The 14,331-nt window shown below is 47.9% G+C and overlaps 12 non-coding genes across 12 annotated transcripts; all 12 read left to right on the top strand.

The window, feature by feature from the left end:
• Nucleotides 1–652: 652 nt before the first annotated feature.
• On the top strand, nt 653–734 carry TRNAL-UAG (transfer RNA leucine (anticodon UAG)). Its single transcript has one exon. It is a non-coding gene; the product is annotated as a tRNA-Leu (tRNA).
• A 1,144-nt stretch (nt 735–1,878) lies between these two features.
• On the top strand, nt 1,879–1,960 carry TRNAL-UAG (transfer RNA leucine (anticodon UAG)). The gene has a single exon. It is a non-coding gene; the product is annotated as a tRNA-Leu (tRNA).
• A 1,134-nt stretch (nt 1,961–3,094) lies between these two features.
• Nucleotides 3,095–3,176, top strand: TRNAL-UAG (transfer RNA leucine (anticodon UAG)). The gene has a single exon. It is a non-coding gene; the product is annotated as a tRNA-Leu (tRNA).
• A 1,144-nt stretch (nt 3,177–4,320) lies between these two features.
• TRNAL-UAG (transfer RNA leucine (anticodon UAG)) lies at nt 4,321–4,402 on the top strand. Its single transcript has one exon. It is a non-coding gene; the product is annotated as a tRNA-Leu (tRNA).
• Nucleotides 4,403–5,546: 1,144 nt separating this feature from the next.
• TRNAL-UAG (transfer RNA leucine (anticodon UAG)) lies at nt 5,547–5,628 on the top strand. The gene has a single exon. It is a non-coding gene; the product is annotated as a tRNA-Leu (tRNA).
• A 1,144-nt stretch (nt 5,629–6,772) lies between these two features.
• TRNAL-UAG (transfer RNA leucine (anticodon UAG)) lies at nt 6,773–6,854 on the top strand. Its single transcript has one exon. It is a non-coding gene; the product is annotated as a tRNA-Leu (tRNA).
• Nucleotides 6,855–7,998: 1,144 nt separating this feature from the next.
• Nucleotides 7,999–8,080, top strand: TRNAL-UAG (transfer RNA leucine (anticodon UAG)). Its single transcript has one exon. It is a non-coding gene; the product is annotated as a tRNA-Leu (tRNA).
• A 1,144-nt stretch (nt 8,081–9,224) lies between these two features.
• TRNAL-UAG (transfer RNA leucine (anticodon UAG)) lies at nt 9,225–9,306 on the top strand. Its single transcript has one exon. It is a non-coding gene; the product is annotated as a tRNA-Leu (tRNA).
• A 1,144-nt stretch (nt 9,307–10,450) lies between these two features.
• On the top strand, nt 10,451–10,532 carry TRNAL-UAG (transfer RNA leucine (anticodon UAG)). The gene has a single exon. It is a non-coding gene; the product is annotated as a tRNA-Leu (tRNA).
• A 1,144-nt stretch (nt 10,533–11,676) lies between these two features.
• TRNAL-UAG (transfer RNA leucine (anticodon UAG)) lies at nt 11,677–11,758 on the top strand. The gene has a single exon. It is a non-coding gene; the product is annotated as a tRNA-Leu (tRNA).
• Nucleotides 11,759–12,902: 1,144 nt separating this feature from the next.
• On the top strand, nt 12,903–12,984 carry TRNAL-UAG (transfer RNA leucine (anticodon UAG)). Its single transcript has one exon. It is a non-coding gene; the product is annotated as a tRNA-Leu (tRNA).
• A 1,144-nt stretch (nt 12,985–14,128) lies between these two features.
• Nucleotides 14,129–14,210, top strand: TRNAL-UAG (transfer RNA leucine (anticodon UAG)). The gene has a single exon. It is a non-coding gene; the product is annotated as a tRNA-Leu (tRNA).
• Nucleotides 14,211–14,331: the final 121 nt, after the last annotated feature.

The following is a 14,331-nucleotide window of genomic DNA, read 5'->3' as shown; positions in this document are numbered from 1 at the left end:
CTTTCATTTAGGGCTAGTGTTAGGCTAAGAGTTTGCAGTAGCTCCTTGGGTCGAGTTAGGGGTCGAATGAGACAAAGCTAAGATTTGCGTTACGGCTGGGGTTGGTCCAGTAAGGATCCCACACACCATGGACCATCGGCGGAGGCCCCGGGTAGGCTTACACTGCGGGCTAATGGTGGACTTCTTTAAAAACGTGAGCACTAAATGGGGCGGGATGTTGACTGAAAGAATGCAGCTAGCTACAGAAATATGCAGAAATAAAGAAAAACACATCTCATTGCATGCCTTTAAAGAGCTTACTCTCCCTACCGGCAATGTTCCTGAACCTTCGCTTCCCAAACATTTTTAGAACCAAAAAAAACCTAGAAAAGATCTGACCTCCCTCACCGGGAATTGAACTCAAGACTGCTGGATGGAGGGGTGCTGACATTGACCACTAGGCTACCAGACTGCTGTTGAACAGAGCACTCCCGAAAGGTGACATTTCAATTTCAGGCTGACAAGTGTGCTTTATTGTTCAGTTCGGGCTTTGCACAGCCAGTGCTAGAATTCAATCCAAGTTCATGCTTTGCTTTGATTTTGAATTAATGGCCAAACCAGCCAATCCCTAAAAAAATACAGGTCTCAGAGGCTCTCGTTTCAGTACCAGCAGGGTAGCGTGGCCGAGCGGTCTAAGGCGCTGGATTTAGGCTCCAGTCTCTTTGGAGGCGTGGGTTCGAATCCCACCGCTGCCAATAGCTGTTTCTTTTTTATCTTCATGCCACGTGTACAGACAGGACAATTGGGAGCCAGGGAATGGCATGTGTTTATGAATTCTTGCTTTTCTGAACACCCAGACTGAAAGCACACATCTGACTCGTGTGCGTTTTCACCAAAAAAGGGTAAAGCATAAATCACTGTTCACTGAAAACGGACATGCGTTCACGATCCTGTCAATAAACACGTGCTTGGCAGGGCCAGAAATCTGCCGACACGATGCCCTAATGAATGCACATCTCTTTGCCTTGGTAGTTGCTCCTTTTTGCAGCGCCTTTTCCTGCTGCATCACAAAAACTCAGTTCAAGACACTTGGCTCCATCCAGTGGAGCTCCTATGCCCAGCTTAGAAACCCCCAGGCACGAGATTGCAAGGTCCCTGGTAATTCTCCCACTCCTGGACACGTCGGAACCAAGTTTCGTATGCACTAGCAGCGAGAACAAAATCCCACATGTGAGGACAATAGGCGTCTTTCATTTAGGGCTAGTGTTAGGCTAAGAGTTTGCAGTAGCTCCTTGGGTCGAGTTAGGGGTCGAATGAGACAAAGCTAAGATTTGCGTTACGGCTGGGGTTGGTCCAGTAAGGATCCCACACACCATGGACCATCGGCGGAGGCCCCGGGTAGGCTTACACTGCGGGCTAATGGTGGACTTCTTTAAAAACGTGAGCACTAAATGGGGCGGGATGTTGACTGAAAGAATGCAGCTAGCTACAGAAATATGCAGAAATAAAGAAAAACACATCTCATTGCATGCCTTTAAAGAGCTTACTCTCCCTACCGGCAATGTTCCTGAACCTTCGCTTCCCAAACATTTTTAGAACCAAAAAAAACCTAGAAAAGATCTGACCTCCCTCACCGGGAATTGAACTCAAGACTGCTGGATGGAGGGGTGCTGACATTGACCACTAGGCTACCAGACTGCTGTCGAACAGAGCACTCCCGAAAGGTGACATTTCAATTTCAGGCTGACAAGTGTGCTTTATTGTTCAGTTCGGGCTTTGCACAGCCAGTGCTAGAATTCAATCCAAGTTCATGCTTTGCTTTGATTTTGAATTAATGGCCAAACCAGCCAATCCCTAAAAAAATACAGGTCTCAGAGGCTCTCGTTTCAGTACCAGCAGGGTAGCGTGGCCGAGCGGTCTAAGGCGCTGGATTTAGGCTCCAGTCTCTTTGGAGGCGTGGGTTCGAATCCCACCGCTGTTTCTTTTTTATCTTCATGCCACGTGTACAGACAGGACAATTGGGAGCCAGGGAATGGCATGTGTTTATGAATTCTTGCTTTTCTGAACACCCAGACTGAAAGCACACATCTGACTCGTGTGCGTTTTCACCAAAAAAGGGTAAAGCATAAATCACTGTTCACTGAAAACGGACATGCGTTCACGATCCTGTCAATAAACACGTGCTTGGCAGGGCCACAAATCTGCCGACACGATGCCCTAATGAATGCACATCTCTTTGCCTTGGTAGTTGCTCCTTTTTGCAGCGCCTTTTCCTGCTGCATCACAAAAACTCAGTTCAAGACACTTGGCTCCATCCAGTGGAGCTCCTATGCCCAGCTTAGAAACCCCCAGGCACGAGATTGCAAGGTCCCTGGTAATTCTCCCACTCCTGGACACGTCGGAACCAAGTTTCGTATGCACTAGCAGCGAGAACAAAATCCCACATGTGAGGACAATAGGCGTCTTTCATTTAGGGCTAGTGTTAGGCTAAGAGTTTGCAGTAGCTCCTTGGGTCGAGTTAGGGGTCGAATGAGACAAAGCTAAGATTTGCGTTACGGCTGGGGTTGGTCCAGTAAGGATCCCACACACCATGGACCATCGGCGGAGGCCCCGGGTAGGCTTACACTGCGGGCTAATGGTGGACTTCTTTAAAAACGTGAGCACTAAATGGGGCGGGATGTTGACTGAAAGAATGCAGCTAGCTACAGAAATATGCAGAAATAAAGAAAAACACATCTCATTGCATGCCTTTAAAGAGCTTACTCTCCCTACCGGCAATGTTCCTGAACCTTCGCTTCCCAAACATTTTTAGAACCAAAAAAAACCTAGAAAAGATCTGACCTCCCTCACCGGGAATTGAACTCAAGACTGCTGGATGGAGGGGTGCTGACATTGACCACTAGGCTACCAGACTGCTGTCGAACAGAGCACTCCCGAAAGGTGACATTTCAATTTCAGGCTGACAAGTGTGCTTTATTGTTCAGTTCGGGCTTTGCACAGCCAGTGCTAGAATTCAATCCAAGTTCATGCTTTGCTTTGATTTTGAATTAATGGCCAAACCAGCCAATCCCTAAAAAAATACAGGTCTCAGAGGCTCTCGTTTCAGTACCAGCAGGGTAGCGTGGCCGAGCGGTCTAAGGCGCTGGATTTAGGCTCCAGTCTCTTTGGAGGCGTGGGTTCGAATCCCACCGCTGCCAATAGCTGTTTCTTTTTTATCTTCATGCCACGTGTACAGACAGGACAATTGGGAGCCAGGGAATGGCATGTGTTTATGAATTCTTGCTTTTCTGAACACCCAGACTGAAAGCACACATCTGACTCGTGTGCGTTTTCACCAAAAAAGGGTAAAGCATAAATCACTGTTCACTGAAAACGGACATGCGTTCACGATCCTGTCAATAAACACGTGCTTGGCAGGGCCACAAATCTGCCGACACGATGCCCTAATGAATGCACATCTCTTTGCCTTGGTAGTTGCTCCTTTTTGCAGCGCCTTTTCCTGCTGCATCACAAAAACTCAGTTCAAGACACTTGGCTCCATCCAGTGGAGCTCCTATGCCCAGCTTAGAAACCCCCAGGCACGAGATTGCAAGGTCCCTGGTAATTCTCCCACTCCTGGACACGTCGGAACCAAGTTTCGTATGCACTAGCAGCGAGAACAAAATCCCACATGTGAGGACAATAGGCGTCTTTCATTTAGGGCTAGTGTTAGGCTAAGAGTTTGCAGTAGCTCCTTGGGTCGAGTTAGGGGTCGAATGAGACAAAGCTAAGATTTGCGTTACGGCTGGGGTTGGTCCAGTAAGGATCCCACACACCATGGACCATCGGCGGAGGCCCCGGGTAGGCTTACACTGCGGGCTAATGGTGGACTTCTTTAAAAACGTGAGCACTAAATGGGGCGGGATGTTGACTGAAAGAATGCAGCTAGCTACAGAAATATGCAGAAATAAAGAAAAACACATCTCATTGCATGCCTTTAAAGAGCTTACTCTCCCTACCGGCAATGTTCCTGAACCTTCGCTTCCCAAACATTTTTAGAACCAAAAAAAACCTAGAAAAGATCTGACCTCCCTCACCGGGAATTGAACTCAAGACTGCTGGATGGAGGGGTGCTGACATTGACCACTAGGCTACCAGACTGCTGTTGAACAGAGCACTCCCGAAAGGTGACATTTCAATTTCAGGCTGACAAGTGTGCTTTATTGTTCAGTTCGGGCTTTGCACAGCCAGTGCTAGAATTCAATCCAAGTTCATGCTTTGCTTTGATTTTGAATTAATGGCCAAACCAGCCAATCCCTAAAAAAATACAGGTCTCAGAGGCTCTCGTTTCAGTACCAGCAGGGTAGCGTGGCCGAGCGGTCTAAGGCGCTGGATTTAGGCTCCAGTCTCTTTGGAGGCGTGGGTTCGAATCCCACCGCTGCCAATAGCTGTTTCTTTTTTATCTTCATGCCACGTGTACAGACAGGACAATTGGGAGCCAGGGAATGGCATGTGTTTATGAATTCTTGCTTTTCTGAACACCCAGACTGAAAGCACACATCTGACTCGTGTGCGTTTTCACCAAAAAAGGGTAAAGCATAAATCACTGTTCACTGAAAACGGACATGCGTTCACGATCCTGTCAATAAACACGTGCTTGGCAGGGCCACAAATCTGCCGACACGATGCCCTAATGAATGCACATCTCTTTGCCTTGGTAGTTGCTCCTTTTTGCAGCGCCTTTTCCTGCTGCATCACAAAAACTCAGTTCAAGACACTTGGCTCCATCCAGTGGAGCTCCTATGCCCAGCTTAGAAACCCCCAGGCACGAGATTGCAAGGTCCCTGGTAATTCTCCCACTCCTGGACACGTCGGAACCAAGTTTCGTATGCACTAGCAGCGAGAACAAAATCCCACATGTGAGGACAATAGGCGTCTTTCATTTAGGGCTAGTGTTAGGCTAAGAGTTTGCAGTAGCTCCTTGGGTCGAGTTAGGGGTCGAATGAGACAAAGCTAAGATTTGCGTTACGGCTGGGGTTGGTCCAGTAAGGATCCCACACACCATGGACCATCGGCGGAGGCCCCGGGTAGGCTTACACTGCGGGCTAATGGTGGACTTCTTTAAAAACGTGAGCACTAAATGGGGCGGGATGTTGACTGAAAGAATGCAGCTAGCTACAGAAATATGCAGAAATAAAGAAAAACACATCTCATTGCATGCCTTTAAAGAGCTTACTCTCCCTACCGGCAATGTTCCTGAACCTTCGCTTCCCAAACATTTTTAGAACCAAAAAAAACCTAGAAAAGATCTGACCTCCCTCACCGGGAATTGAACTCAAGACTGCTGGATGGAGGGGTGCTGACATTGACCACTAGGCTACCAGACTGCTGTCGAACAGAGCACTCCCGAAAGGTGACATTTCAATTTCAGGCTGACAAGTGTGCTTTATTGTTCAGTTCGGGCTTTGCACAGCCAGTGCTAGAATTCAATCCAAGTTCATGCTTTGCTTTGATTTTGAATTAATGGCCAAACCAGCCAATCCCTAAAAAAATACAGGTCTCAGAGGCTCTCGTTTCAGTACCAGCAGGGTAGCGTGGCCGAGCGGTCTAAGGCGCTGGATTTAGGCTCCAGTCTCTTTGGAGGCGTGGGTTCGAATCCCACCGCTGCCAATAGCTGTTTCTTTTTTATCTTCATGCCACGTGTACAGACAGGACAATTGGGAGCCAGGGAATGGCATGTGTTTATGAATTCTTGCTTTTCTGAACACCCAGACTGAAAGCACACATCTGACTCGTGTGCGTTTTCACCAAAAAAGGGTAAAGCATAAATCACTGTTCACTGAAAACGGACATGCGTTCACGATCCTGTCAATAAACACGTGCTTGGCAGGGCCACAAATCTGCCGACACGATGCCCTAATGAATGCACATCTCTTTGCCTTGGTAGTTGCTCCTTTTTGCAGCGCCTTTTCCTGCTGCATCACAAAAACTCAGTTCAAGACACTTGGCTCCATCCAGTGGAGCTCCTATGCCCAGCTTAGAAACCCCCAGGCACGAGATTGCAAGGTCCCTGGTAATTCTCCCACTCCTGGACACGTCGGAACCAAGTTTCGTATGCACTAGCAGCGAGAACAAAATCCCACATGTGAGGACAATAGGCGTCTTTCATTTAGGGCTAGTGTTAGGCTAAGAGTTTGCAGTAGCTCCTTGGGTCGAGTTAGGGGTCGAATGAGACAAAGCTAAGATTTGCGTTACGGCTGGGGTTGGTCCAGTAAGGATCCCACACACCATGGACCATCGGCGGAGGCCCCGGGTAGGCTTACACTGCGGGCTAATGGTGGACTTCTTTAAAAACGTGAGCACTAAATGGGGCGGGATGTTGACTGAAAGAATGCAGCTAGCTACAGAAATATGCAGAAATAAAGAAAAACACATCTCATTGCATGCCTTTAAAGAGCTTACTCTCCCTACCGGCAATGTTCCTGAACCTTCGCTTCCCAAACATTTTTAGAACCAAAAAAAACCTAGAAAAGATCTGACCTCCCTCACCGGGAATTGAACTCAAGACTGCTGGATGGAGGGGTGCTGACATTGACCACTAGGCTACCAGACTGCTGTTGAACAGAGCACTCCCGAAAGGTGACATTTCAATTTCAGGCTGACAAGTGTGCTTTATTGTTCAGTTCGGGCTTTGCACAGCAAGTGCTAGAATTCAATCCAAGTTCATGCTTTGCTTTGATTTTGAATTAATGGCCAAACCAGCCAATCCCTAAAAAAATACAGGTCTCAGAGGCTCTCGTTTCAGTACCAGCAGGGTAGCGTGGCCGAGCGGTCTAAGGCGCTGGATTTAGGCTCCAGTCTCTTTGGAGGCGTGGGTTCGAATCCCACCGCTGCCAATAGCTGTTTCTTTTTTATCTTCATGCCACGTGTACAGACAGGACAATTGGGAGCCAGGGAATGGCATGTGTTTATGAATTCTTGCTTTTCTGAACACCCAGACTGAAAGCACACATCTGACTCGTGTGCGTTTTCACCAAAAAAGGGTAAAGCATAAATCACTGTTCACTGAAAACGGACATGCGTTCACGATCCTGTCAATAAACACGTGCTTGGCAGGGCCACAAATCTGCCGACACGATGCCCTAATGAATGCACATCTCTTTGCCTTGGTAGTTGCTCCTTTTTGCAGCGCCTTTTCCTGCTGCATCACAAAAACTCAGTTCAAGACACTTGGCTCCATCCAGTGGAGCTCCTATGCCCAGCTTAGAAACCCCCAGGCACGAGATTGCAAGGTCCCTGGTAATTCTCCCACTCCTGGACACGTCGGAACCAAGTTTCGTATGCACTAGCAGCGAGAACAAAATCCCACATGTGAGGACAATAGGCGTCTTTCATTTAGGGCTAGTGTTAGGCTAAGAGTTTGCAGTAGCTCCTTGGGTCGAGTTAGGGGTCGAATGAGACAAAGCTAAGATTTGCGTTACGGCTGGGGTTGGTCCAGTAAGGATCCCACACACCATGGACCATCGGCGGAGGCCCCGGGTAGGCTTACACTGCGGGCTAATGGTGGACTTCTTTAAAAACGTGAGCACTAAATGGGGCGGGATGTTGACTGAAAGAATGCAGCTAGCTACAGAAATATGCAGAAATAAAGAAAAACACATCTCATTGCATGCCTTTAAAGAGCTTACTCTCCCTACCGGCAATGTTCCTGAACCTTCGCTTCCCAAACATTTTTAGAACCAAAAAAAACCTAGAAAAGATCTGACCTCCCTCACCAGGAATTGAACTCAAGACTGCTGGATGGAGGGGTGCTGACATTGACCACTAGGCTACCAGACTGCTGTTGAACAGAGCACTCCCGAAAGGTGACATTTCAATTTCAGGCTGACAAGTGTGCTTTATTGTTCAGTTCGGGCTTTGCACAGCCAGTGCTAGAATTCAATCCAAGTTCATGCTTTGCTTTGATTTTGAATTAATGGCCAAACCAGCCAATCCCTAAAAAAATACAGGTCTCAGAGGCTCTCGTTTCAGTACCAGCAGGGTAGCGTGGCCGAGCGGTCTAAGGCGCTGGATTTAGGCTCCAGTCTCTTTGGAGGCGTGGGTTCGAATCCCACCGCTGCCAATAGCTGTTTCTTTTTTATCTTCATGCCACGTGTACAGACAGGACAATTGGGAGCCAGGGAATGGCATGTGTTTATGAATTCTTGCTTTTCTGAACACCCAGACTGAAAGCACACATCTGACTCGTGTGCATTTTCACCAAAAAAGGGTAAAGCATAAATCACTGTTCACTGAAAACGGACATGCGTTCACGATCCTGTCAATAAACACGTGCTTGGCAGGGCCACAAATCTGCCGACACGATGCCCTAATGAATGCACATCTCTTTGCCTTGGTAGTTGCTCCTTTTTGCAGCGCCTTTTCCTGCTGCATCACAAAAACTCAGTTCAAGACACTTGGCTCCATCCAGTGGAGCTCCTATGCCCAGCTTAGAAACCCCCAGGCACGAGATTGCAAGGTCCCTGGTAATTCTCCCACTCCTGGACACGTCGGAACCAAGTTTCGTATGCACTAGCAGCGAGAACAAAATCCCACATGTGAGGACAATAGGCGTCTTTCATTTAGGGCTAGTGTTAGGCTAAGAGTTTGCAGTAGCTCCTTGGGTCGAGTTAGGGGTCGAATGAGACAAAGCTAAGATTTGCGTTACGGCTGGGGTTGGTCCAGTAAGGATCCCACACACCATGGACCATCGGCGGAGGCCCCGGGTAGGCTTACACTGCGGGCTAATGGTGGACTTCTTTAAAAACGTGAGCACTAAATGGGGCGGGATGTTGACTGAAAGAATGCAGCTAGCTACAGAAATATGCAGAAATAAAGAAAAACACATCTCATTGCATGCCTTTAAAGAGCTTACTCTCCCTACCGGCAATGTTCCTGAACCTTCGCTTCCCAAACATTTTTAGAACCAAAAAAAACCTAGAAAAGATCTGACCTCCCTCACCGGGAATTGAACTCAAGACTGCTGGATGGAGGGGTGCTGACATTGACCACTAGGCTACCAGACTGCTGTTGAACAGAGCACTCCCGAAAGGTGACATTTCAATTTCAGGCTGACAAGTGTGCTTTATTGTTCAGTTCGGGCTTTGCAGAGCCAGTGCTAGAATTCAATCCAAGTTCATGCTTTGCTTTGATTTTGAATTAATGGCCAAACCAGCCAATCCCTAAAAAAATACAGGTCTCAGAGGCTCTCGTTTCAGTACCAGCAGGGTAGCGTGGCCGAGCGGTCTAAGGCGCTGGATTTAGGCTCCAGTCTCTTTGGAGGCGTGGGTTCGAATCCCACCGCTGCCAATAGCTGTTTCTTTTTTATCTTCATGCCACGTGTACAGACAGGACAATTGGGAGCCAGGGAATGGCATGTGTTTATGAATTCTTGCTTTTCTGAACACCCAGACTGAAAGCACACATCTGACTCGTGTGCGTTTTCACCAAAAAAGGGTAAAGCATAAATCACTGTTCACTGAAAACGGACATGCGTTCACGATCCTGTCAATAAACACGTGCTTGGCAGGGCCACAAATCTGCCGACACGATGCCCTAATGAATGCACATCTCTTTGCCTTGGTAGTTGCTCCTTTTTGCAGCGCCTTTTCCTGCTGCATCACAAAAACTCAGTTCAAGACACTTGGCTCCATCCAGTGGAGCTCCTATGCCCAGCTTAGAAACCCCCAGGCACGAGATTGCAAGGTCCCTGGTAATTCTCCCACTCCTGGACACGTCGGAACCAAGTTTCGTATGCACTAGCAGCGAGAACAAAATCCCACATGTGAGGACAATAGGCGTCTTTCATTTAGGGCTAGTGTTAGGCTAAGAGTTTGCAGTATCTCCTTGGGTCGAGTTAGGGGTCGAATGAGACAAAGCTAAGATTTGCGTTACGGCTGGGGTTGGTCCAGTAAGGATCCCACACACCATGGACCATCGGCGGAGGCCCCGGGTAGGCTTACACTGCGGGCTAATGGTGGACTTCTTTAAAAACGTGAGCACTAAATGGGGCGGGATGTTGACTGAAAGAATGCAGCTAGCTACAGAAATATGCAGAAATAAAGAAAAACACATCTCATTGCATGCCTTTAAAGAGCTTACTCTCCCTACCGGCAATGTTCCTGAACCTTCGCTTCCCAAACATTTTTAGAACCAAAAAAAACCTAGAAAAGATCTGACCTCCCTCACCGGGAATTGAACTCAAGACTGCTGGATGGAGGGGTGCTGACATTGACCACTAGGCTACCAGACTGCTGTTGAACAGAGCACTCCCGAAAGGTGACATTTCAATTTCAGGCTGACAAGTGTGCTTTATTGTTCAGTTCGGGCTTTGCACAGCCAGTGCTAGAATTCAATCCAAGTTCATGCTTTGCTTTGATTTTGAATTAATGGCCAAACCAGCCAATCCCTAAAAAAATACAGGTCTCAGAGGCTCTCGTTTCAGTACCAGCAGGGTAGCGTGGCCGAGCGGTCTAAGGCGCTGGATTTAGGCTCCAGTCTCTTTGGAGGCGTGGGTTCGAATCCCACCGCTGCCAATAGCTGTTTCTTTTTTATCTTCATGCCACGTGTACAGACAGGACAATTGGGAGCCAGGGAATGGCATGTGTTTATGAATTCTTGCTTTTCTGAACACCCAGACTGAAAGCACACATCTGACTCGTGTGCGTTTTCACCAAAAAAGGGTAAAGCATAAATCACTGTTCACTGAAAACGGACATGCGTTCACGATCCTGTCAATAAACACGTGCTTGGCAGGGCCACAAATCTGCCGACACGATGCCCTAATGAATGCACATCTCTTTGCCTTGGTAGTTGCTCCTTTTTGCAGCGCCTTTTCCTGCTGCATCACAAAAACTCAGTTCAAGACACTTGGCTCCATCCAGTGGAGCTCCTATGCCCAGCTTAGAAACCCCCAGGCACGAGATTGCAAGGTCCCTGGTAATTCTCCCACTCCTGGACACGTCGGAACCAAGTTTCGTATGCACTAGCAGCGAGAACAAAATCCCACATGTGAGGACAATAGGCGTCTTTCATTTAGGGCTAGTGTTAGGCTAAGAGTTTGCAGTAGCTCCTTGGGTCGAGTTAGGGGTCGAATGAGACAAAGCTAAGATTTGCGTTACGGCTGGGGTTGGTCCAGTAAGGATCCCACACACCATGGACCATCGGCGGAGGCCCCGGGTAGGCTTACACTGCGGGCTAATGGTGGACTTCTTTAAAAACGTGAGCACTAAATGGGGCGGGATGTTGACTGAAAGAATGCAGCTAGCTACAGAAATATGCAGAAATAAAGAAAAACACATCTCATTGCATGCCTTTAAAGAGCTTACTCTCCCTACCGGCAATGTTCCTGAACCTTCGCTTCCCAAACATTTTTAGAACCAAAAAAAACCTAGAAAAGATCTGACCTCCCTCACCGGGAATTGAACTCAAGACTGCTGGATGGAGGGGTGCTGACATTGACCACTAGGCTACCAGACTGCTGTTGAACAGAGCACTCCCGAAAGGTGACATTTCAATTTCAGGCTGACAAGTGTGCTTTATTGTTCAGTTCGGGCTTTGCACAGCCAGTGCTAGAATTCAATCCAAGTTCATGCTTTGCTTTGATTTTGAATTAATGGCCAAACCAGCCAATCCCTAAAAAAATACAGGTCTCAGAGGCTCTCGTTTCAGTACCAGCAGGGTAGCGTGGCCGAGCGGTCTAAGGCGCTGGATTTAGGCTCCAGTCTCTTTGGAGGCGTGGGTTCGAATCCCACCGCTGCCAATAGCTGTTTCTTTTTTATCTTCATGCCACGTGTACAGACAGGACAATTGGGAGCCAGGGAATGGCATGTGTTTATGAATTCTTGCTTTTCTGAACACCCAGACTGAAAGCACACATCTGACTCGTGTGCGTTTTCACCAAAAAAGGGTAAAGCATAAATCACTGTTCACTGAAAACGGACATGCGTTCACGATCCTGTCAATAAACACGTGCTTGGCAGGGCCACAAATCTGCCGACACGATGCCCTAATGAATGCACATCTCTTTGCCTTGGTAGTTGCTCCTTTTTGCAGCGCCTTTTCCTGCTGCATCACAAAAACTCAGTTCAAGACACTTGGCTCCATCCAGTGGAGCTCCTATGCCCAGCTTAGAAACCCCCAGGCACGAGATTGCAAGGTCCCTGGTAATTCTCCCACTCCTGGACACGTCGGAACCAAGTTTCGTATGCACTAGCAGCGAGAACAAAATCCCACATGTGAGGACAATAGGCGTCTTTCATTTAGGGCTAGTGTTAGGCTAAGAGTTTGCAGTAGCTCCTTGGGTCGAGTTAGGGGTCGAATGAGACAAAGCTAAGATTTGCGTTACGGCTGGGGTTGGTCCAGTAAGGATCCCACACACCATGGACCATCGGCGGAGGCCCCGGGTAGGCTTACACTGCGGGCTAATGGTGGACTTCTTTAAAAACGTGAGCACTAAATGGGGCGGGATGTTGACTGAAAGAATGCAGCTAGCTACAGAAATATGCAGAAATAAAGAAAAACACATCTCATTGCATGCCTTTAAAGAGCTTACTCTCCCTACCGGCAATGTTCCTGAACCTTCGCTTCCCAAACATTTTTAGAACCAAAAAAAACCTAGAAAAGATCTGACCTCCCTCACCGGGAATTGAACTCAAGACTGCTGGATGGAGGGGTGCTGACATTGACCACTAGGCTACCAGACTGCTGTTGAACAGAGCACTCCCGAAAGGTGACATTTCAATTTCAGGCTGACAAGTGTGCTTTATTGTTCAGTTCGGGCTTTGCACAGCCAGTGCTAGAATTCAATCCAAGTTCATGCTTTGCTTTGATTTTGAATTAATGGCCAAACCAGCCAATCCCTAAAAAAATACAGGTCTCAGAGGCTCTCGTTTCAGTACCAGCAGGGTAGCGTGGCCGAGCGGTCTAAGGCGCTGGATTTAGGCTCCAGTCTCTTTGGAGGCGTGGGTTCGAATCCCACCGCTGCCAATAGCTGTTTCTTTTTTATCTTCATGCCACGTGTACAGACAGGACAATTGGGAGCCAGGGAATGGCATGTGTTTATGAATTCTTGCTTTTCTGAACACCCAGACTGAAAGCACACATCTGACTCGTGTGCGTTTTCACCAAAAAAGGGTAAAGCATAAATCACTGTTCACTGAAAACGGACATGCGTTCACGATCCTGTCAATAAACACGTGCTTGGCAGGGCCACAAATCTGCCGACACGATGCCCTAATGAATGCACATCTCTTTGCCTTGGTAGTTGCTCCTTTTTGCAGCGCCTTTTCCTGCTGCATCACAAAAACTCAGTTCAAGACACTTGGCTCCATCCAGTGGAGCTCCTATGCCCAGCTTAGAAACCCCCAGGCACGAGATTGCAAGGTCCCTGGTAATTCTCCCACTCCTGGACACGTCGGAACCAAGTTTCGTATGCACTAGCAGCGAGAACAAAATCCCACATGTGAGGACAATAGGCGTCTTTCATTTAGGGCTAGTGTTAGGCTAAGAGTTTGCAGTAGCTCCTTGGGTCGAGTTAGGGGTCGAATGAGACAAAGCTAAGATTTGCGTTACGGCTGGGGTTGGTCCAGTAAGGATCCCACACACCATGGACCATCGGCGGAGGCCCCGGGTAGGCTTACACTGCGGGCTAATGGTGGACTTCTTTAAAAACGTGAGCACTAAATGGGGCGGGATGTTGACTGAAAGAATGCAGCTAGCTACAGAAATATGCAGAAATAAAGAAAAACACATCTCATTGCATGCCTTTAAAGAGCTTACTCTCCCTACCGGCAATGTTCCTGAACCTTCGCTTCCCAAACATTTTTAGAACCAAAAAAAACCTAGAAAAGATCTGACCTCCCTCACCGGGAATTGAACTCAAGACTGCTGGATGGAGGGGTGCTGACATTGACCACTAGGCTACCAGACTGCTGTTGAACAGAGCACTCCCGAAAGGTGACATTTCAATTTCAGGCTGACAAGTGTGCTTTATTGTTCAGTTCGGGCTTTGCACAGCCAGTGCTAGAATTCAATCCAAGTTCATGCTTTGCTTTGATTTTGAATTAATGGCCAAACCAGCCAATCCCTAAAAAAATACAGGTCTCAGAGGCTCTCGTTTCAGTACCAGCAGGGTAGCGTGGCCGAGCGGTCTAAGGCGCTGGATTTAGGCTCCAGTCTCTTTGGAGGCGTGGGTTCGAATCCCACCGCTGCCAATAGCTGTTTCTTTTTTATCTTCATGCCACGTGTACAGACAGGACAATTGGGAGCCAGGGAATGGCATGTGTTTATGAATTCTTGCTTTTCTGAACACCCAGACTGAAAGCACACATCTGA

This window comes from Ambystoma mexicanum, chromosome 1p (genome assembly GCF_040938575.1).
Source record: "Ambystoma mexicanum isolate Mex_15411 chromosome 1p, UKY_AmexF1_1, whole genome shotgun sequence".
In the NCBI taxonomy this organism is placed as follows: Eukaryota; Metazoa; Chordata; class Amphibia; order Caudata; family Ambystomatidae; genus Ambystoma; species Ambystoma mexicanum.
The sequence above is the reverse complement of the archived record's forward strand: the minus strand, read 5'-3'. Positions and strand labels throughout refer to the sequence as shown.